Source organism: Schistocerca piceifrons, chromosome 5 (assembly GCF_021461385.2).
Source record: "Schistocerca piceifrons isolate TAMUIC-IGC-003096 chromosome 5, iqSchPice1.1, whole genome shotgun sequence".
NCBI classification, from domain to species: Eukaryota; Metazoa; Arthropoda; class Insecta; order Orthoptera; family Acrididae; genus Schistocerca; species Schistocerca piceifrons.
In genome coordinates, this window is record NC_060142.1 from 254,516,249 (window position 1) to 254,533,464 (window position 17,216).

General features: G+C 42.1%; 1 protein-coding gene across 1 annotated transcript in view; it reads left to right on the forward strand.

Annotated features, from left to right (window-relative positions):
* The window catches only part of LOC124798920 (ejaculatory bulb-specific protein 3-like), a 35,172-nt gene that overhangs the window by 7,426 nt on the left and 10,530 nt on the right, over positions 1-17,216 (forward strand). The gene's annotated exons all lie outside the window — the stretch shown is intronic.

Consider the following 17,216-nt stretch of genomic DNA (forward strand, 5'->3'; position numbering starts at 1 on the left):
GTGACACAATGAGGTAGAGATTACATGTACACATATACTATGAACTTTGTAAAATGAACTTTGCAGTAAAATTTAAACGTAAACTTGGCACACGTTTAAACATCTCAAACAAATGCATCTTCGAGTGGTTGGCAGTTATCACAATGGATCACAGATTGCTTCATTATTTACTTCGCAACAAATAAAGCTACTGATTGACAGTACAACACAACTGTAACGTTACATTGTCATTCTTATTAACTTTTCAAAACCCCCAAAGTGATACAGATGACGCTGAGGTAAATCATTTAATATAAGACACATAGGGTCGCCAAAGTTGGAATATATCCAACAAATATACGAGAAATGTTGAACATATGACGTACCTCGCCGCTCTTGCAGGTGTTTGGCTTGGTCGAGAAATGAGGAATGACCTATGCAGAGCTTGTTTTCGAACAAACGACGCAAAATTCAAATACCATTTGTAACTATGATCTGTTGTAAATGCAGAAGTTTCAGATCTATTGTCCTCTCTGTAATCAAGTAAAAACTATTTTTATTTTCTTTATTTCTTCTTTTAGCTCTTCTTTTTTTCTTTACGGGCATTGCTTAGTGAAGAGAATGTAAGTTAACGATGCAATTGCGAACCAAGTACTCGTCTACTTGTGCCGCAGTAAGTTAGGTTTTTGTTGTTCTGTACTTTGCAATAAACCAGCGGACAACCTCAGTCCGAAAAAAATAAGAAATCTTACCTCAATGTAAACACGTAATGTTCTCACGAAACGAAAAAAATACAGCCTGCCGACCTAAATCTCGAAACATGAGCTCTCTGCACGTATGTCGGGCACGTGGGCCCGGATCCATACCAGCTTGACAACGTGGCTCATCCACTGCATATGTGGGGACGTGACGTGTGGTGATGTCACATGGCCAATATTTGTCATCCGTTTCTGAGATATTTCACGACATTTCCGACTCCAAGTATCTTATATTAAATGATTTTTACCAACGTCACCTCCGTCCCTGTGGAGGTGTTTAGACGTTAGTAATAGTCTCTCTCTCTCTGTTGGCCACTGCACTGCTCTATTGCCTACACACTTTTATTGTTATTACGATTATTATAATTATCATTAGTATTGTTTTTATTATTATTGTACTTGTAAAATAGGTACATGCCTCCCGAGTACCACGTGGAGCGTGTACTGGATGTGAGGTTTTCTCAGATGCCACACTTCTTTCACATTCTCACTACGTGTTTTCTTCCTCTCTTCCGACTAACTTTCACCTGCTTTGGATTTCTCTGCCTCTTGTGATCAACGCTATGTTCTTAACACTTTATGTACTGTTTTGAACATGACTGTGATCAGCAACCGTAATATATTACAATGTCACAAATTTCCAGCCAACTGGTTGCAAACAGAATTTAAAATTCTTTAACTAGTTTTCAACGCCAACTATGGGCGCATTCTTCAGAAGAAACTGTTACCTTACCTAACAATATCACAGGAAGGTACATTAATAACAGGTAGGCATTAGAATAAACACTTAAATTTTTACAAATTAAATCGCATAAAAATACTCACATGTGGTTAAAAGGAAATTTGTGCGACATCGCTCTAGTCAAAACATTAAAACCACAATTAAAACATTTTCCACCTGCATGCATAACAGGTATAGTAAAAATTATAAAGCAATATATAAATATGCCACTAAGGCCACTACAGTGGTATAGGACACGAATGAGTAACAGCGACTGCGCGAGCGGGCCGTGGCAAATGACGAAGTGAACATGATACAGCTCGCGTCATTAATTAATGTAATAGTGACTGACAAATTAACAGGATGTCAATCATAAAAGCAAGGGAGAGGAAAACAGTATATAAGGGCCTAACAGGCAACCAGATAACCAACAGTACTTATCAGACATCTTTAAGTAACGCCTTTAAGCCATTGGAAAAAATTTAATTACGCGACTGCAGTTGTTCATTTAATATGAGGCCATCATTCAGAGAAATATGTTTGAAGATCTGTAATTCTTCCAAAATGTTTAGTCTAAAATCTTTTCTTTCACAGTGCAATATTAAGCTGTCATGAATTTCGGTACGTTTGTGCCCTGTGACCAACAGTAGGTCAGCAAAGGTTGAGTTACGAATTTGGAACCATTTTTCCCTAAAAGATGCTCCTTGTATCTAGCAGAGAAAGCATGACCTCTTTGGCCTATGTAATAGGCTTTACACGTGTCACAACTGATTTTATGGATTACTGAGTTCTGGAGGGGAGATCGTTCTGATTTTAAATTATGTATAAGGTTGCTATGCAAGCTGCTGTTAATAGAAAAGGCTACGTTGCAGTTATATTTGTTCCTGAGTAATCGCTGAATCCTGTGAGATACTGGCCCTATACACGGAATGCAAAAATATTTTCCCTTTTCGTCAATTCCATTATTAAAATAAGTGCTGAGAGTAGTAATTCTGGCTTTGGTCTTATTTCTGAAGATTTTATCTACTATAGCCGGCTTATATTCGTTATTAACTGCAATGGTTTTTAACAGATTTATCTCACTTGCAAGATTTTCGGCGGACAGTGGTGTGGAAACAGCTCTATGGATGACTGAGTGAAAAAAGGCTTTTTTATGGGATTCAGGATGCGTTGAAGAGGAAGGTACAGTCTGGTCGGTGTTTGTTTCTTTGCAGAAAATGTTGAAGGATATTCTATCGTCAGTTATCGTTAATGTGATGTTGTTAGGTAAGGTAACAGTTTCTTAGGCGGCCTAGGTGGCCGAGCGGTTCTTGGCGCTACAGTCTGGAACTGCGCGACCGCTACGGTCGCAGGTTTGAATCCTGCCTCGGGCATGTTTGTGTGTGATGTCCTTAGGTTAGTTAGGTTGAAGTAGTTCTAAGTTCTAGGGGACTGATGACCTCAGCAGTTAAGTCCCACAGTGCTCAGAGCTATTTGAACCATTTTTTGAACAGTTTCTTCTGAAGAAGGCGCCCTTAGATGGCGTTGAAAACTAGTTAAAGAATTTTAAATTCTATTTGCAACCGGTTGGCTGGAAATTTGTGACATTGACTTTATGTACTTCCAATATGCGTTCAGTTCGTTCAGTGACTGACATTCCCATGATACTTTTAGACCTCTGTATTATACTAGCTACCTGTCCGCCCTAATCCACTCTGCAATCTGTAGCCTCCTTCAGTCTGATTGAGCCATAGAACTTTGCTGTTGAGTTTTCTCTGTACTTTCTTGATATTCTGTAGTGTACCTTTCCGATCAATGACCAACACTTCAGATCAGTAAAAGATTCCTCGCTTGACGATTTGAACTGTCTCACTTTTACATTAGGTGACGCTGTTAGAAATAAGCAGTACCAATTGTTTCTTTGACTCATTAGTGAATGATTTAACAAAACATCTACAAAAACTAAGTACCATTTAACCTTCATCATTTTAATGATTGGTGTAAGTGTTCAGAGAAAATTTCTTATCATTTAAAAGTATCGGTAGGTGGTAATGTTGAAGTTGACGGGGGCTTGCTGCAGAGGGTGTGTGCCATTTACCAGTTAATATCTGATATCGCTTGGGGTAATGAAGTGAGAAACGTTGTGAACCACCGACATACACAATAATCTCTCATTAAAAAAAAGGAGGAGGAAAAATGAAGAAAATGACATCCGCGATGCACATAATCGAAACAATAATTGTACCAAGTACACGGAATTTTCAAATATCGATTGCAAAATACCTTGAAGAATTACATGTCAGAGAGTAAATAATGCCTTACGAACTACCGCATTTCGGCGGCGAACCGTTTGTGTGCTTTGGAGAAAACAAGTGAAATAATTTTTCAACCTTTGTGCGCCTATTGCATGCGAGAGTCACCATAACGGCTGTTGCCTTACTTGCTGCCAAGGAAATAAGTTGATGATAATGTTCAGTGTTTTGGTATATACGAAACTTTTAGCGTGGAATTGTCGTCCTGCACACTTGATTTTTCTTCTGACGCTGATAAACTGCATCTCGTACCCTTCCTGGAATAGCCATTAGCACTGAGCACCGTTATTACACTATTACAAATAAGGAGGTAGCTTCTACCCGCTACTCAGCTAACTCTGGAGAGAAGTAAATTGTACGCTATATTTTTTCCTTTTTCAGCGCGTTTCTGTTCAACTATTTTATGATGAAAATAAGGCCGCCTCTCTGGAACCACAGTAAGGCAAACGAGTATGGCATAATTACTCTGGGGTCTCAACATATTCTCAGTTTCTCTTCTTACATGCCGTCCTCTCAATAAAAGTGGAAGGAGAAATGGTAGCAAAGACAGAGTTTAAAGTTTATGTAAAGTTGGCAGTAATGGAGAAACAATATGTCTGTTGAATGAGATTGACTGAAAACTAAATTATGTTCAACAATAAAAAACTTCGGTCGCACGTAGTTTAGTATAGCACAAGAAAGAATACCGTCATAGTGAACATCAATATCAAGATATACACGTTAGTGGATAATACAAAAGTATTCTGAAACATAAAAAAGCAAGATTATGCGATAGGGATGAAGTAATGAAGGGGAAAATAGCATACGACTAACACAGGCAAATAAAATATTTTCAACATGTCGAGTTACACTGGCATGAAATACCAATAGCGTCTCATGAGATGGGCAGATAGAGTGAAAATGGAACTATTTACTTGAAACATAGGTGACGTAAAAATTCCCTTCTATATTAACATCTGGAAGGTGGAGGGTAATGAGACACACAGAAATAGCGAACTTGTTGGTATACAGAGCAGTCGTGAGTTGGAGCTCAACTGGAAGAAAAGGCAAAGAAATTCAAAAGAGACTATCAAGGATACTTCGCGTAATACATGTGAGGAGCGAAAGATTATCACGAGACAGAATAAATGAAAGATGGTAACACTGTAGTTGGTTAAACTATGGGCTAAATAAAAGTTTATTTTCAGGGAAATACCGAAACACGACGTTTGTGCCAGCCATTTCTGTTATAATTGGGTGGGTTTCTACGAATTAGGTACTGAAAGAAGGACAGCATTCGTCGTAATACTATCTGTCCTTTTTATTTCATTGTAGTTATGGATTCCAACTGATAGTGCAGCAGTCGCCAGTGCAGTATAAGTAGCCACGTAGACTGAACGTAATTATGACACATTCGAATCCAACTAAGGCACGTACAAGTATCAGGCCTGCTAACGCTTGTACGCGCTTGAGTTAGACTGGAACGTGTGACGTTATAGTGTCATCACTATACAAATGTGGGTCAAAAACTAAAGCTGGAGTTGAGGAATAATGGTTTAGTTTTTTTTCAGTCTAAGTAATGATCGTGAGGAGAAAACGGATTTTTAGAACTACCGTAATCTCGTACATAAATTCTGAGGGAAACTTGTGGGTTTTTTAGCCACAAGGTGAGTACTTACGTACTCTCCCTGCTGCACAGATTCAACGACTTCCAGTGGGAGTAGCCTTCGATGCAATGCGTTACACACAATTTGTGACTGAGGTAGCCCGTTGGTTAACCGTGACAAACCGTAAATTCCATAGAACGAAAAAGCATGCCCAGTAGTAGGAAGTCGCCGAAACATCCAGTTAATTATTGATAAGACATAAGACCTCCCCCCCATGAACCATGGACCTTGCCGTTGGTGGGGAGGCTTGCGTGCCTCAGCGATACAGATGGCCGTACCGTAGGTGCAACCACAACAGGTGGGTTTCTGTTGAGAGGCCAGACAAACATGTGATTCCTGAAGAGGGGCAGCAGCCTTTTCAGTAGTTGCAGGGGCAACAGTCTGGATGATTGACTGATCTGGCCTTGTAACATTAACCAAAACGGCATTGCTGTGCTGGTACTGCGAACGGCTGAAAGCAAGGGGAAACTACAGCCGTAATTTTTCCCGAGGACATGCAGCTTTACTGTATGATTAAATGATGATGGCATCCTCTTGGGTAAAATATTCCGGAGGTAAAATAGTCCCCCATTTGGATCTCCGGGCGGAGACTACTCAAGAGGACGTCGTTATCAGGAGAAAGAAAACTGGCATTCTACGGATCGGAGCGTGGAATGTCAGATCCCTTAATCGGGCAGGTAGGTTAGAAAATTTAAAAAGGGATATGGATAGGTTAAAGTTAGATATAGTGGGAATTAGTGAACTTCGGTGGCAGGAGGAACAAGACTTTTGGTCAGGTGATTACAGGGTTATAAATACAAAATCTAATAGGGGTAATGCAGGAGTAGGTTTAATAATGAACAAAAAAATAGGAGTGCGGGTAAGCTACTACAAACAGCATAGTGAACGTATTATAGCGGCCAAGATAGACACAAAGCCCATGCCTACTACAGTAGTACAAGTTTATATGACAACTAGCTCTGCAGATGATGAAGAAATAGATGAAATGTATGACGAGATAAAAGAAATTATTCAGGTAGTGAAGGGAGACGAAAATTTAATAGTCATGGGTGACTGGAATTCGTCAGTAGGAAATGGGAGAGAAGGAAACATAGTAGGTGAATATGGATTGGGGGGAAGGAATGAAAGAGGAAGCCGCCTTGTAGAATTTTGCACAGAGCATAACTTAATCATAGCTAACACTTGGTTCAAGAACCATAAAAGAAGGTTGTATACGTGGAAGAATCCAGGAGATACTAAAAGGTATCAGATACATTATATAATGGTAAGACAGAGATTTAGGAACCAGGTTTTAAATTGTAAGACATTTCCTGGGGCAGATGTGGATTCTGATCACAACCTATTGGTTATGAACTGCAGATTGAAACTGAAGAAACTGCAAAAAGGTGGGAATTTAAGGAGATGGGACCTGGATAAACTGAAAGAACCAGAGGTTGTACAGAGTTTCAGGGAGAGCATAAGGGAACAATTGACAGGAATGGGGGAAAGAAATACAGTAGAAGAAGAATGGGTAGCTTTGAGGGATGAAGTAGTGACGGCAGCAGACGATCAAGTAGGTAAAAAGACGACGGCTAATAGAAATCCTTGGGTAACAGAAGAAATATTGAATTTAACTGCTGAAAGGAGAAAATATAAAAATGCAGCAAATGAAGCAGGCAAAAAGGAATACAAACGTCTCAAAAATGATATCGACAGGAAGTGCAAAATGGCTAAGCAGGGATGGCTAGAGGACAAATGTAAGGATGTAGAGGCTTGTCTCACTAGGGGTAAGATAGATACTGCCTACAGGAAAATTAAAGAGACCTTTGGAGAGAAGAGAACCACTTGTATGAATATCAAGAGCTCAGATGGCAACCCAGTTCTACGCAAAGAAAGGAAGGCAGAAAGGTGGAAGGAGTATATAGAGGGTTTATACAAGGGCGATGTACTTGAGGACAATATTATGGAAATGGAAGAGGATGTGGATGAAGACGAAATGGGAGATAAGATACTGCGTGAAGAGTTTGACAAAGCACTGAAAGACCTGAGTCGAAACAAGGCCCCGGGAGTAGGCAACATTCCATTAGAACTACTGACGTCCTCGGGAGAGCCAGTCAAGACAAAACTCTACCATCTGGTGAGCACGATGTATGAGACAGGCGAAATACCCACAGACTTCAAGAAGAATATAATAATTCCAATCCCAAAGAAAGCAGGTGTTGACAGATGTGAAAATTACCGAACTATCAGTTTAATAGGTCACAGCTGCAAAATACTAACGCGAATTCTTTACAGACGAATGAAAAAACTGGTAGAAGCCGACCTCGGGGAAGATCAGTTTGGATTCCGTAGAAATGTTGGAACACGTGAGGCAATACTGACCTTACGACTTATCTTAGAAGAAAGGTTAAGAAAAGGCAAACCTACGTTTCTAGCATTTGTTGACTTAGAGAAAGCTTTTGACAATGTTAACTGGAATACTCTCTTTCAAATTCTGAAGGTGGCAGGGGTAAAATACAGGGAGCGAAAGGCTATTTACAATTTGTACAGAAACCAGATGGCAGTTATAAGAGTCGAGGGGCGTGAAAGGGAAGTAGTGGTTGGGAAAGGAGTGAGACAGGGTAGTAGCCTCTCCCCAATGTCATTAAATCTGTATATTGAGCAAGCAGTAAAGGAAACAAAAGAAAAATTCGGAGTAGGTATTAAAATTCATGGAGAAGAAGTAAAAACTCTGAGGTTCGCCGATGACATCGAAATTCTGTCAGAGGCAGCAAAGGACTTGGAAGAGCAATTGAACGGAATGGACAGTGTCTTTAAAGGATGATATAAGATGAACATCAACAAAAGCAAAACGAGAATAATGGAATGTAGTCAAATTAAGTCGGGTGATGCTGAGGGAATCAGATTAGGAAATGAGACACTTAAAGTAGAAAAGGAGTTTTTCTATTTAGGGAGTAAAATAACTGATGATGCTCGAAGTAGAGAGGATATAAAATGTAGACTGGCAATGGCAAGGAACGCGTTTCTGAAGAAGTGAAATTTGTTAACATCGAGTATAGATTTAAGTGTCAGGAAGTCGTTTCTGAAAGTATTTGTGTGGAGTGTAGCCATGTATGGAAGTGAAACATGGACGATAACTGGTTTGGAAAAGAAGAGAATAGAAGCTTTCGAAATGTGGTGCTACAGAAGAATGCTGACGGTAAGGTGGGTAGATCACATAACTAATGAGGAGGTATTGAATAGGATTGGGGAGAAGAGAAGTTTGTGGCACAACTTGACTAGAAGAGGGGATCGGTTGGTAGGACATGTTTTGAGGCATCAACGGATCACAAATTTAGCATTGGTGGGCACCGTGGAGGGTAAAAATCGTAGAGGGAGACCAAGAGATGAATACACTAAGCAGATTCAGAAGGATGTAGGTTGCAGTAGGTACTGGGAGATGAAGAAGCTTGCACAGGATAGAGTAGCATGGAGAGCTGCATCAAACCAGTCTCAGGACTGAAGACCACAAGAACAACAACAAGACACAAGAGTGGTACAGAGATTGACAGCTCGATAAGAACTAGCGTACAGTTACTAAACACAACGTGGAAGGGTGTGTCACGAGTCACAAGTGAATACAGTAATCCCAACAATGCGGTGCAACATCTGAGGTGAAAATGTAATAGAACGATCACGTATACTCAGTTGCAGGTGAAGCAGGTGACAGACTTACATTCACTTGTAGGAAACTACGAAATTGCAAAAGTAAGTGCTTACAAAAGGCTCCTACTTACCACATTACACTAGAATATTGCTCAAAGGTATGGAAACCATACAAAATATGATAACGTGGATTATTCAGCAGGTAGTCCCACTGTTTTCCTCAGACTGTTTTCAAGCACACAAATTGCAAATAAATAAAATAAAATGAAATATGAGTACCACAGCAAAGACAGAGCGATAACTTGCTTTGATACCATTCCGGAACATAATCAAACCTATCAAATTATAGAACTGTACGTGAATACATATTCGTGTATAGATAATCCAAATATAATCCTAAACCAGTCCTCGTACACGTATCATTTGCAATCTGGAAAGAATTACTTAGGTACAAGAAGCAGCCCCCTATCAGTGTGGGTGAAAATGCAGTGTAGCCCACTCCGAGAGGCTCCTTTTACTTCAGTCGTTCAGTATCTGACAGTGACAGCACTGAGAGCTTTGCAAGAATGTCTATACATAAGTTCAAAGGTTTGCGAAACTGTTGCTCACTGGCGAGCTCCACAAAATTATAAAAGGGGGAAAATTGAATGCTTACCAAATTTTCCCAGTTCATGGAGTGAAGCTGCCACGTGAAGCTGGTCAATTTCATTTATTACTTTTTTGCTACTAACTACATTCGTGACATATTTTGCAGACAGTATTAACATACACACTACTGAATGTACCAGAAAACATTATCATTGTACCATGCTTAATTGACTAGATAAGACGTCATAACAACTCAGATGCGTGAAAAACTACTACAGCATGCAAGACTTTTAAATTTATTACTTTTTTGCTACTAACCGTATTCGCAATACATTTCCCAGACAGTATCCAAACCACCGCTGACTGTACCTGCGACAATATATTATTATAAAACTAACAGTTCAGGAGATAGGATGTCAGATACTCAGATGCGAGAAAAATACGACTACATCATGCATAACGTTTTAATTCAGTACTTCTTTGTCACTAACAATAGTGGCAACGCATTTCGCGGACAATATCTACATATGTCGCTCAGTGCACCTTCAGAAATATGTCATTGTACGACACATAATTCATAAACACCAACAGCCGCGAGAACCTGCTGTATCATGTATAACGTTTAAATATATTATTTGTATACTATGACACAATTTAGAAGAGAAATCGCAAACAGTAGCCATGTATGTCCCTGGATGTACATGAAAAATTATTTACTTATTTATTTATTTACTGTATTTACACGTCTACTTCCGTAGGACTAATTTGACGAGCAAATCCCCAAAATAGTGGAACGTGTCAGTACGTGAAATTGCAACATAAAAATAATAAGAGGTAAAATAAAATGTTTATGAACCGAAAAAAAGTCAAGAAAAAGTCAGTGAAGGATCAGCTTATTGGGTAATTTAGTGTGCACAATGTTGTTTGATCTATGATGAGAAGGGAATATTCAGATTTACTGTGGATTTAGTGAAATTGTGGAAGGCAGTAAATGTAGTTTGTGAAGTTCCAAAGTCACCTATTTAATCATTTACTTGAAAGAAGAAGACTATAGTAATAAAGACAATTTGCTGTTCCTTTTATAAATTAAAGTTCTTAAAATTGCGGCTTATAAAGTTTTTCTTAGTAAATGATCACATTGCTGCCTGTAGTAAATTCTAAAAGGTGAGTCACTTTCTTGCAATTTTGTCAACATTGTGTTCCACTGTAGTAAAAGTGAAAAACTGCAATATTAGAAAATTATATGTTCATGATTGCTAAGTGTTGGTCTCTTTTGTGTATTAGAAGTGCATATTAATAGTATAACAGGATCCACAGTTTGTCTATTGTGTTAATGCTAGGTAACAAGTAACGGGAAGACCACTATTTATGAAAACCATAACTTCTTTATTCAAAAGACAGTAAGAAGTAACCTGTTAGTGAATTCCATTTAACTTTCATTCTAAATAGAATAGTATTTAGTTGAGAGATATTTAACCTGTGACCAGTTCATAAAAATGTAGTGAACTGCATTTATAATTTTATGTACGCTAGGGATATATTTGAACAATAATACTGAACCTATGTCCAATTAATTATTCTGCAGTAAATAGTAATAATAACGTTATAAAGGCCATTCGGTTTCAATAAGCACTGAAAGTAATAGTGTTTTTCGTTATTTGTTATATTTATTCAAATAGTTTGTGATGCTCTAGCTATTAGCTCCAACCGTTAGCCATAAACATATACACTCCTGGAAATTGAAATAAGAACACCGTGAATTCATTGTCCCAGGAAGGGGAAACTTTATTGACACATTCCTGGGGTCAGATACATCACATGATCACACTGACAGAACCACAGGCACATAGACACAGGCAACAGAGCATGCACAATGTCGGCACTAGTACAGTGTATATCCACCTTTCGCAGCAATGCAGGCTGCTATTCTCCCATGGAGACGATCGTAGAGATGCTGGATGTAGTCCTGTGGAACGGCTTGCCATGCCATTTCCACCTGGCGCCTCAGTTGGACCAGCGTTCGTGCTGGACGTGCAGACCGCGTGAGACGACGCTTCATCCAGTCCCAAACATGCTCAATGGGGGACAGATCCGGAGATCTTGCTGGCCAGGGTAGTTGACTTACACCTTCTAGAGCACGTTGGGTGGCACGGGATACATGCGGACGTGCATTGTCCTGTTGGAACAGCAAGTTCCCTTGCCGGTCTAGGAATGGTAGAACGATGGGTTCGATGTCGGTTAGGATGTACCGTGCACTATTCAGTGTCCCCTCGACGATCACCAGTGGTGTACGGCCAGTGTAGGAGATCGCTCCCCACACCATGATGCCGGGTGTTGGCCCTGTGTGCCTCGGTCGTATGCAGTCCTGATTGTGGCGCTCACCTGCACGGCGCCAAACACGCATACGACCATCATTGGCACCAAGGCAGAAGCGACTCTCATCGCTGAAGACGACACGTCTCCATTCGTCCCTCCATTCACGCCTGTCGCGACACCACTGGAGGCGGGCTGCACGATGTTGGGACGTGAGCGGAAGACGGCCTAACGGTATGCGGGACCGTAGCCCAGCTTCATGGAGACGGTTGCGAATGGTCCTCGCCGATACCCCAGGAGCAACAGTGTCCCTAATTTGCTGGGAAGTGGCGGTGCGGTCCCCTACGGCACTTCGTAGGATCCTACGGTCTTGGCGTGCATCCGTGCGTCGCTGCGGTCCGGTCCCAGGTCGACGGGCACGTGCACCTTCCGCCGACCACTGGCGACAACATCGATGTACTGTGGAGACCTCACGCCCCACGTGTTGAGCAATTCGGCGGCACGTCCACCCGGCCTCCCGCATGCCCACTATACGCCCTCGCTCAAAGTCCGTCAACTGCACATACGTTTCACGTCCACGCTGTCGCGGCATGCTACCAGTGTTAAAGACTGCGATGGAGCTCCGTATGCCACGGCAAACTGGCTGACACCGACGGCAGCGGTGCACAAATGCTGCGCAGCTAGCGCCATTCGACGGCCAACACCGCGGTTCCTGGTGTGTCCGCTGTGCCGTGCGTGTGATCATTGCTTGTACAGCCCTCTCGCAGTGTCCGGAGCAAGTATGGTGGGTCTGACACACCGGTGTCAATGTGTTCTTTTTTCCATTTCCAGGAGTGTATATGTGTCAGAGTTCATTGCACTCGCGTGTGGCCAAGTATAGGTTGTGTTTGTCCGTTAAAGTTACTCATACCTACATTCTTGAACGAGAACGTTAATCTTTCTCTTGCCTAATTAGGCTGGCGACCGTTTTACTTATTCTTTAAATAGTATAGCTAGGCAAAAATATTGTTTGTTACTGTTTAAAAATTTACGCAATTTTGACTTTCACTTCCGATAAGCCACCTCCGTTAGGTACAACACGATCAGCGTAACAAAATTCCTCTCAGAGGTTAACACTGCTCTGTTGCGTTATACCATAACTGCTTTAACAGGATAGTTTTATTTCACAACCTCCCTCCAGCTTTAAGGTTGTGGTACAGCAGTAGCATACCGTAGTGTTATAGAGGATGGAATTCACTCTGTTTCTCTGTCTGTGTATCCCTCTTCTTTAGAGTCTAATATAAATGGCTCTTGCTACTAAATATCGCCTTGCTGCTAAATGTCGCCTGACCAGTATTCAGTTTTCTTATTAACCTTCTGTTTCACTCCTTTAGCCAATACAAATCATATAGTTCTACATCTGATACTGGTACTAATACATAAAACGTTTATGGTTATATGTACACAAACATGAGAAACTACATACTAACAGCTTTCACATACATTACAATAATTACGAAAGTGGACAGGTGAGTAACATGCAGGTATACCTGCAGTACTCACACAACCAGCCATTCACCGGCCGGAGTGGCCGAGTGGTTCTAGGCGCTACAGTCTGGAACCGCGCGACCGCTACGGTCGCAGGCTCGAATCCTGCCTCGGGAAGGGATGTGTGTGATGTCCTTAGGTTAGTTAGGTTTAAGTAGTTCTAAGTTCTAGGGGACTAATGACCTCAGAAGTTAAGTCTCATAGTGCTCAGAGCCATTTGAGCCAACCAGCCATTCGACTTGACACTGATCGATAGAGTTGCTGGACGAACTTGTTGGCAAGCACAAAGACAAGCAGTAGAAATTCTCACCATTTCCTGGTAGACATTATCTTGGTCAAACGTAAGCTCATGACTGATTGTTATGAAGGCAAGATAACGAGGTGTAGAATGGACTCGATGTACTGCTGTGCCATAGAGATGCAGCGCACCACAACCAAAGTGGTCGTGCTTTGAAATGAAACGGCACCACAGAAAATCACTTCTATGTGTCAGGTTGTATGGTGGGTGACAGACAGGGTGGAGTCCCACACGGAGGGCGCTGCCGAACCGTAAACCACACTCTCATAGTCATTTCGGGATTGCACAAGGGCTCTGTAGAGCCACAGCAGCGTAGAGTGATCTGCACCCAAATTGGTGTTGCTCAGGCAACAGAGAGCATTGAGGTGCTGCCAGCACTTCTGCTTAAGTTGAGGAAGAGGAGGAAGACAAGTCAATCGGGCATCAAAAGCCAGTCCTAAGAATCGATATGTCTCCACTACAGTGAGTGTATCGTCATGAAGGCAAAGTTCTGGGTCCAGATGAATGGTACGATGCCGACAGAATTGCATGACACACGACTTTGCGGCTGAAAACTGGAAGCCGTGGGCTAGAGTCCATGACTGCACCTTTTGGATGGCTCCCTGTAGGAGACACTCAGCAACACCAGTACTGGAGCAGCAGTACGAAATGCAGAAGTCGTTTGCAATCAGAGATGGTGAGATGGAGCGCCCACCAGCTGCTGCTACACTGTTAATGGCCACTAAAAATTGAGAGACACTCAATACAGAGCCCTGTGGGACTCCATTCTCCTGGATATGAATGGAACTGTGGGAGGCACTTGGACACGGAAAGTATGGAGCGACAGGAAGTTTTGGATAAAAATCGGGAGGGGACCCTGGAGACCCCACTCATACAATGTTGCAAAGATATGTTGTCACCTGGTCATGTCGTATGCTTTACATAAGTCCAAAAAGGTGGCAAATCGGTGTCTGGAAAAGGCTGTTCGAATGGCAGACTCGAACGACACAAGATTATCAGAGGTAGAGCGACCCTGGCGGAAGCCGCCCTGACATGGAGCCAGTAGGCCATGTAACTCCAGAAACCAACCCAACCGACGACATACCATACATTCCAGCAGTTTACAAAGAACCTTGGTGACACTGATGGTTCTATAGCTACCCACATCAAGCGGTTTTTTTACCTGGTTTGAGGACTGGAATGATGGTACCCTCCTGTCATTGCGATGGAAAGACGTCATCACACCAGATCCGGTTGAAGATGATGAGGAGATGTCACTTGTAGTTGGATGAGAGATGTTTAATCATCTGGCTGTGGATCCGATTCGGCCCAGGAGCTGTGTTGGGGCAATGTGCAAGGGCACTGGGGAGCTCCCACTCTGTAAATGGGGCGTTATAGGATTCACTATGGCATGTAGCGAATGAGAGGATGTTCACTTCCAGCCGCCATTTGGCAGTGCGGGGGGTAATTCTCCGACGCCGAGGCTCGAACAAAGTGCTCGTCAATCGCGTTTGCGTCGGTAGATAACACGCCATTTATGATAACACCGGGAATACCTGTTGGGGCCTGGTACCCGAAAAGACGTTTGATGTTTGTCCAGACTTGGGAAGGTGACGTTTGGCACCCAATGGTCGAGATGTATCTCTCCCAACACTCCTGTTTCCGTCGTTTGGTAAGTTGGCGAATGCGAGCTCGGAGTCATTTAAAGGCTATGAGGTTCTCCAGGGAAGGGTGCTGCTCATGCCGCTGTAGAGCTCGCGACGCTCCTTAATTGCTTCAGCAACGTCCGGCGACCACCAAGAGACTGCCTTATGCCTCGGGAACTCTAAAGAACAAGGGATCTCGTTTTGGGCGGCAGAAACAATTGTTGTAGTCACCTGCTCGACCCTCACATCGATGTTACCGTGTGGGGGAGATTCAACAGTGACAGCAGTGGTGAAAGTTCCCCAGCCTGCCTTGTTTAAAGCCCATCTCAGCAGATGCCTACGGGCTTGACGCTCGGGCAGCGACAGGAAGATGGGGACGTGGTCACTACCACACAGGTCGTCATGTTGATACGTCCTCTTGGAAAAATTATACATAACTGTGCTTAAACTGACACACAATATTTTTTAGCGCAACGCAATCTGACTTTCAATAATCCCTACAAAAGAATGGCCCTGACAAAATTAACCTATACGTTTCACAAATAACTTACCTCACAAAAATCTTCGTTACTCGAACTACTGCAATACAGCGAGCGCCACTACTGCCAGCTAAATAAAAGGCACTAACTACTGATAGGCATAGTTAGCAAATGAAAGATTTTGATAGAGAACAAACAATGTATTTACCTTAATAGTGTCCAAAAGTTATAATATATATGTGTCAGTCCATGATATCCAATCTTACAAGTTTACTGTCTCTGATGGACAGACGTCCAGATCATCCACTCTCAAAAATCCGCCATCTCACTTCACCACATCCACCACTGCTGGCGGCTCACCTCCCACTACGCAACGCTATGCGCTGTTAACAGCCCACTGCCCAACACTACAATAGCCAACAACAATACAAACCAGCCACAGACTTCACACAGCACAGCCAGTGATTTTCATACAGAGCGCTACGTGGCGTTACCAATAAGAAAACCTAAACAGCCTACTTACATAGCCCCCATGCTCCCCACAAAAAAAAATTTACAAATTGTTTTGGGCAGTAGCCAATGCAGATTTGAAAAATTTTTTCATAATTATAATAACAAAGAAATAAAAATGCACACACTTATCGATACAATGTTGGTCAAAAGCTAAAATTTTCTCACAGTCCATAAAGACAGTCCTGATCGTTCACCACAGTAAAATTTTAGTGTTTTTCTCAAAGTCTAAGCAGTAAAAGAAAATGCACACGGAACTAGTGGATTTCCATGCAGTCTTGAAGAAGTAGTGTTGTCCTGCCAACGGAAAGACCCTGCTGACTCTTGACATGCAGACAGGTAATGGGGCACAACAGAGCAAACCCACAGCAGAGTCAGTGGTAGTTTTGAAGAATATTGGTAGGTAGGTCATCACAGAGCAGACCACTGTAGTCCTGTTAGAGATTACGGTATTGGTGGGCCACCAGAGGTGCAGACCCAGTGCAGTCCTTGTAGAAATAATGGTATTCGTGGGCTATCAAAAATGCAGACCCACTGTAGTCCTTGTACAGACGGCCAGCAGCCATCTGTTGCGACTGTGCAGGTGCACAATCACCATCTAAGAGTCTTGTGGAGAATATAGCAAGTCCATAAACCACCACTTGTGCACGCACCAAGTTTTTTGGAATTGTCCTTAGAAGTCTTGCAGACAATATAGCAAGTCTATAAACCACCACTTGTGCACTCACAAAGTTTATGGAATTGTCCTTAGAATCAGCAATGCTGTTAGTCAGTCCCTTGCTGAATTATTAACACACGTGCGAGCACTAACAGTCCTCTTTTTTTCACATATTGTGCATATAGTACGACCAACATGT